Here is a 6,972-nt window from a genome sequence, read left to right on the forward strand (position 1 = left end):
ATGTGCAATAGTGCAATATATGCAGTATAGATTTCAATTAGAGCAAAACAATAAAAAGGGTAAACTGTGTTATTGTTCTGTTGAGGGTTGAAAAGATATATGTTCATCTGCGTACTCCCATGTACTGTGTGCAGACACTGAGACTGCATTTGGTTCTCATATCTGACCACTGACCCAGTATTTCAAGTGAGTCCCTAAGTGTTCCTATAAATCCTGGATTGGGGAGGGGGTTAAGAGGAGGTGTTGTCATACGATCCCCATTAGAGAGGAAATTCCTCTCGTGGGCCGTCCCCACACCTGCGCAAACAGACTATGCCGTCCGGAGAGCAGGCCTCGTCAACGCCCTGCTCCGAACTGCCTGGCTCCAAGCCCGAAGGATCTCCAAGCTGCCTGCCCAGGCTCTCATTTTCTCTCCTTCTTACAGAAATACACACACACACACACACACACACACACACACACACACATATATATATATATATGCACGTGAGATTGTCAAACTGCAAGTGGGATAATTCTGCTGAGGAAACACAGTTTGCCATCAAGTTAATCTATGTTGAATTTCGCCTCTGCATGTGTATGTCTTAGACAGCACTCACGGTCTGCCCTTGTGTCAGTGGCCTCTTAAGTATAACTTCTTTATTCCACTTTATTCCACCTCATTTGTTCCACTGCTTTAAATTATCTTTGTTTTCTAATCTGACCACTAACATGCAAAACTGGGACTGAAGCCGTGATAGGCAGATGTAAAAGGCAGACAAAGCACATAAGCTTGCAGTTAAAAGAAATTGGGTCAAACATGATTTTGACATCAGAACCCATGGCATGAGATGAAGTGTTCATTTCTTTTCTTCATTGACTCAATCACAGCTCTCCTGTCTCGTTTGCTGCAGTGTCTTTTATTTTTTCTCTTCTGTTTAGTCTTTCTCAACGAGCAATTAAAGCTGTGACCAATTAAAGCCTTCCAGCCTGTCTGCTTTTATTCCTGTTTTATGCTCACTGTATGCTCATTCTCCTCAGCAGCAGCACAAGCTCGGTCCAGCTCCTCTGGCTTGGTTTCTCCTGGCAGGAGTGGAGGCCAATGGAGGAGATGAGCGGGGTGTTGAGAGGTCCTGGAGTGACGTGGGAATTCTGACTCTGTCTGCAAAGTTCCAGAGCGCAGAGGATGACAGGCGTGGTGGCAAGTATGCCTATGAAGCACTTCTTCAGCTGCTTCCTTGGTCCTCTCCTCTGTGAACCTTCCCTCATTCTCATCTGTTTCTCAGGTCTGTAGTTCATCTATTGCTCATGTCCTGGATTTGGAGTTTGTGGTGTCATACTTAATTACATAATAAACTTTGAATGCAGTTGAGACAAAACAGTTTCACTTAGGGGATCTATTTATTTGTTTATCTTAATGTCTCTCCTATATGTATGTACATGTTCCTATCTATCTATCTATCTATCTATCTATCTATCTATCTATCTATCTATCTATCTATCTATCTATCTATCTATCTATCTATCTATCTATCTATCTATCTATCTATCTATCTATCTATCTATCTATCTATCCATCCGTCCAGGGCTCTCTGATCCTGTTTTTCTCCATTTCTCTTTCTCTCTATCTCTCTTGCACTCCCTGTCTCTGTCTTTCACTCTTTTGCTTTTTAACGGTGAGATAAGTCAACATGGCAGCTGGAGTGCAGAGGGAAAGTCAACATAAGCCTACCACTCCCACGTCACTGCAGCCGTCATGAGGCCTGAATTAGAATCGTGCACAGACCTCTGTGCAGTCTGACCTTCGAAACAATGTTAATTATAACAGGACACTGCCTACTACATGGAACATGATGACCAAGCAAGCATAGCGGTGCCCCCAACATGATTAATCGCTAAACCAAGAACACTTAAACACAACTGTAACAAGCATAAACAAATCACTGCACAGTAATTACCTTACTAACACAAAGCCAAGGTTTCTATGTGGTTTAGATGTTCTTATATATGTTGTTATATGTGTTTGATTAATTGAATTTGTACATTTTTGTGTGCATGTCTGTTTGTGTATGTGTGTACAGATATAATTTTTGCATATAATTCAGTTGTATTTCCCAGTATTTTCTACGATGTTAACAGTCTGATCCCTCCCCCAAAAACCACAACTGAAACCATGAAGACCTGCATTCAGGAAAGTGCTGTCAGCTGACCAGACTGCGTTAACATGGCATTCAGAATCTAATTTTCAGCCATTAAAAACAGGGGCCTGGGGCTCGGTCTAATGCCACGTCACAGAGTCCCAGATACAGAGGTGTTGGAATGTCCGTCAGAGGGCCCAAACACATTGAGTCTCTTTGAACCCAGACACCAGGGAACAGGACCTCAGTGTATAGAGGTTCCAGGACTATAAACCAGCCATAGAGCCACACAGTGCTTCCCAATGCAGCACCAAGCATCTGCACAATCTGGCCTGTATTACCCGCTGGGCTCAGAGGGGCCCTGCCTTAGCCCGGCCCTGAGAGGCACCGTGTGCTGTGGAATCCATTACCGCTCCTCTTACTGCCCACATTACTACCCCATTACTGTCTCCAGTACTGCCCCTGTTACTGCCCTCGTTACCGCCCATTACTGAAATAGAAATGATCTATTACCTGGCACACCTGTGCCCGTGTGAGGCAGTACACCCGTGTCAGTTGCAGACCCGCTCCTGCATGTCAGCTGCCTGCATAACAAATGACATTACTGATGTTACTGAGCTACAGTCTATGAATGGCCTTGCCTGCAATTCTGCACCCTTCATGCCATCCCAAGTTGTGCATGCCATCCTGCGTTCTGCACCCTTTATCACCCAGACAGAATTTCTCCTGCAGCAACAGGGAATCTCCACAGATTGATCATTCTGCTGTGCTATACATCCGTTCACCACATGTTCTGCCTCAGCCCTGCCTCAGACCTTCAGTCCAATGGTGAGCTTTTCAAGTTGACTACTTTTGAGAAAGCCCAAGGCCGGCATCAAGATTGCTGAGGAATGCTAATTACTCCTGACCTCCAGGGGTCACCTGTTAGAATCACATTGCTGGGGGTAAGCTCTTCATGCATATTCATGACGTGGAAGCTAATTGACTTGGTCTATTATCTTTAAATAGGCATTACGCCCTGCCATATCCACCTAAGAATCACAATCACAAGTCATTAGCCTCTTCTGTGTCCTCTTCCGTGAGTACACAGTAATTAGTAAGTTTAGTATATTTCACATTTTGGAATGTATTGATCAAATTAAATCAAATTAAATAATAATTTAATACCTATTCAAGAATTAAATAAATCTGAGTTTGTCACACAATCTTAAGATGTTGTATGATTTTTGCAGGATGCAAAAATGTCTCACTAGAAGAGACATGGAGAAAAAATAATAATATGGGGTGATCTACCCGATAGCTATGAATAAATATGGAAAAAAAACTACATCTGAGTCTAACTCACACAAGTTCTCACACTGTCCAAAAAGTCTGATTGTGAGGACAATTTTTGATTTTGCCTTTTGCTGTTGTGCCAGCCATTTGAAACTACAGCTGATTAGCTGGGTAAACTGTGCTAGGAGCTAGCAAGGGACAAAACCCCAGACAGACTTGGCCTCTTCTTGAAACAACAAACTAGGTGTCTAACCAAGGCATCATGCAAACTCTCACAAACACATACACTCTATTCACACACTTTGGTCAAGTCCACCACCTTTGAACAGAGACAGAGCACCTTTGTAATATTATCTCAGCATCTAGCGTTACACAACTGGAAACCTGCATCTGAGAGAATGGCCCTGAGAGAGAAGACATACACACACATAGAGACTGTCCTGTCTTTTCCACTTCATATGTTTCTGGAATTGAGACAAACTCAGCTGCTGTAACTTCTGCTCTGCCCCCGTTTCATCTTCTCTCTGTCTCCTTAGATATCCATCGTAGACTCCTCAGCATACCAACCTATGCATAAAATAGGAAACAACCTTGCGACCATGCGCAATCCCTGAGCTTCAGACAGAGGAAGAGACAGACCTCCGCATTTATCATCTGGCCCGCAGCCCGGGCACAGAGGCGGCTTTGTGGAGCCACATGGGAAGGAGGTGGCGGTGTTCCACAGGCAGGTGAGTAGCCTCAGTGGATGGACACTCAGGATGACCCATCTCCCGAGAGACAGTGGTGTCTGAGGTCAGTCAGATCCGGCAGCCGCCTGCCCGACGCCTCTGACGGACACAGCTGGATTCCAGCCATAGCACGTAATCCAGGCCTTCTTACATAATCTCTTATCACTTATCACTCAGCTCTGCTGGGCATGAAAGCAGGAAGATGTGACACAGTATAGGCCATGAGAAAAAGCCAAAGTTCAGGGTGGGTTAAATGATTTACGTGCTCTGCATGTTTTAAAAAATTGTTTTCACAGAAACATTTGTATTTTTGGGTTTTTTTGGATTTTTTTTCATCCTGTAGAAAAATGTAGAGAAAAGAGAGAAAAATTCACTTGATCAAGTAAATCAAGCTAAAAATACTAAAACAGCAGTATGGAGCAAACTTTTTATCTTCCAGGAGAAAGCTCAGGTGTGTTATGGCTAGATGAAGTGAAGCAGAACTTTTGGCTATCTATGGAGTGTGTCAGTCAGACACAAGATTCTTTCCCAGTGTTTTCCAATTATACAAGGTCTTCTGGGAGAGGGAGGTAATCGTTGTGTTTAAGGCCCACCCTGCTGAAGCAGCAGATTTTCACAGGGCAGCTGTTACTGTATGGGGCAGCAGAATGTAGACATGATGCATCAGCTTTGTTTATCTAGGAGAGCGCAGGCTCCTGGGCCCTGAGACACATACAAACACACACAGCATACACATATACACACACCCCACACCAACAGGTCAAACACTGCACACTCATCGCACATTCACATTCTTCCTCTCCCTCATATGTTGTGCAGGTGGGCGGGTGTCCGCGAGACTGTGCTTCATCAGTCAACAGGTGGAAAAACCTTGTGGGACCATGCAGTTGAGAACATTCCATGATGAAACGGCCCACTTCCTACTCCCGGCTTTCATGCTTGTCAAAGGTGTTTGTTGGTTTAGTGACTGCTGATTAAGCCTATTTTTTGGGTTTCAGTATTTAAATTTGGTAAATATAAATTTAAAAATGAAATGAAACACTGTGCATGAGACCTCACAGGTATTAAAGAACTTCAACAGTAACCCAACAGTCCTTATCAGTGTTCAGGAGTCTGTCTCTTTAAATTGTCCAAAACACGATCAATATGTTGTTGTACTGAATGGGAGACAAAGGCAGCAGGACATGTCTGCTGAAGGCATTTAATGGAATAATGGGAATAATGGGAATAATGGGGTTAATCCAATAGACACTGTCAAAACACACAGCATGGGGAAAGTCATTCAGTCAGCGTAAAAACATGCAATCCCATAATCTTGATCACAAAGACAAAAGTCGAGACTGCGTGGAGGGAAACACTAATCTAAAACTGACCAGGAACCCAAGGTTCAGAAACGCACAACAGATACAATCTCAACGCCTCCTCGAGACATACTGGTTGATAGTGTGCAGTTCCAAATGGGTCCTTCAGTGAACTGCAGGTGTAGGTAATGATCAGTGTAAAGAAGTGAAGAGTGCAAGCTTCCCACAGCTCTCTGTTCAGTATACGCTCACATCTTTGTGCTTGCATCATATAAAACAGGAGAGCTCAACAGGGCCTCTCTCAAACCATGTACCAATCAACATGTCATCCCCCATGTGCAGGTCTCTGGATTTTCTGGTAAATCAGAGAAAAATAGAAATAATCTACCTTGTTAGGACCTGCAAGATGATCCTTATAATTTGTGGTGATTTTTACAAAGGTTTATTAATTTGTTGTTGTTGTTCACTGAAGTTGATGTTAGAGTTATATTTAGGTTCTGAAAATTTGGTACAATTTTGCATTACTAACTGTTATAGTAGTGTAGAAGTATTCTGTGTGTACTGACCACCTCTACTAGTATGTAAATACACTGCCTGGCCAAAAAAAAGGTCACACACTCTAATATTTCGTTGGACCCCCTTTAGGTGTGGTTACGGCACACGTTCACTATGGCATCGTTTCCACAAGCTTCTGCAAGCTTACAACATTTATTTCTGTCTGGAGTTGCATTCATTTTTCCCCAAGATCTTGTATTGATGATGGGAGATTTGGACCACTATGCAAAGTCTTCTCCAGCAGATCCCAAAGATTCTCAATGGGGTTCAGGTTTGGACTCTGTGGTGGCCAATCCATGTGTGAACATGATATCTCATGCTCCCTGAACCACTCTTTCACAATTTGAGCCCGATGAATCCTGGCATTGTCATCTTTGAATATGCCCGTGTCATCAGGGAAGAAAAAATCCATTGATGGAATAACCTGGTCGTTCAGTATATTCAGGTAGTCAGCTGACCACATTTTTTGGGCACATAACGTTGCTGAACCTAGACCTGACGAACTGCAGCGACACCAGATCATAGCACTGCCCCCACAGGCTTGTACGGTAGGTACTAGGCATGATGGGTGCATCACTTCATCCACCTCTCTTCTTACCCTGAAGTGCCCATCACTCTGGAACAGGGTCAATTTGGACTCATCAGACCACATGACCTTCTTCCATTGCTCCAGAGTCCAATCTTTATGCCCCCTAGCAAATTGAAGCCATTTTTGCCGGTTAGCTTCACTGACGAGTGGTTTTCTTAAGGCTACACAGCTGTTTAGTCTCAATCCCTTGAGTTCCCTTCACATTGTGCGTGTAGAAGTGCTCTTACTTTCACTATTAAACATATCCCTGAGTTCTACTCTTGTTTTTCTATGATTTGATTTCACCACACGTTTAAGTGATCACTGATCACAATCAATCAAGTTTTGATTGATTCCTTCCTTGAAGATCCCCACTGTCCTTCCACTTTTTAATAATGCGTTGAACAGTTCTTAACCCGATTTTAATA

At 43.3% G+C, this 6,972-nt stretch overlaps 1 long non-coding RNA gene across 4 annotated transcripts in view; it reads left to right on the forward strand.

The window, feature by feature from the left end:
* LOC145649041 (uncharacterized) overlaps positions 1-6,771 on the forward strand; it is a 9,622-nt gene extending 2,851 nt beyond the window's left edge. Inside the window, exons 3-5 of one of the 4 annotated variants that reach the window (XR_014116540.1) lie at positions 1,021-3,061; positions 3,929-4,120; positions 4,940-6,771. This is a non-coding gene — a long non-coding RNA (uncharacterized LOC145649041). Of the gene's footprint in view, positions 1-1,020; positions 4,121-4,939 lie in introns of all 4 variants that reach the window. The other 3 variants (XR_014116538.1, XR_014116535.1, XR_014116537.1) reach the window with 3 other exon arrangements.
* Positions 6,772-6,972: the final 201 nt, after the last annotated feature.

The sequence above is a fragment of the Electrophorus electricus genome, chromosome 2, assembly GCF_041902795.1.
Source record: "Electrophorus electricus isolate QZ-2024a chromosome 2, ASM4190279v1, whole genome shotgun sequence".
Lineage (NCBI taxonomy): Eukaryota > Metazoa > Chordata > Actinopteri > Gymnotiformes > Gymnotidae > Electrophorus > Electrophorus electricus.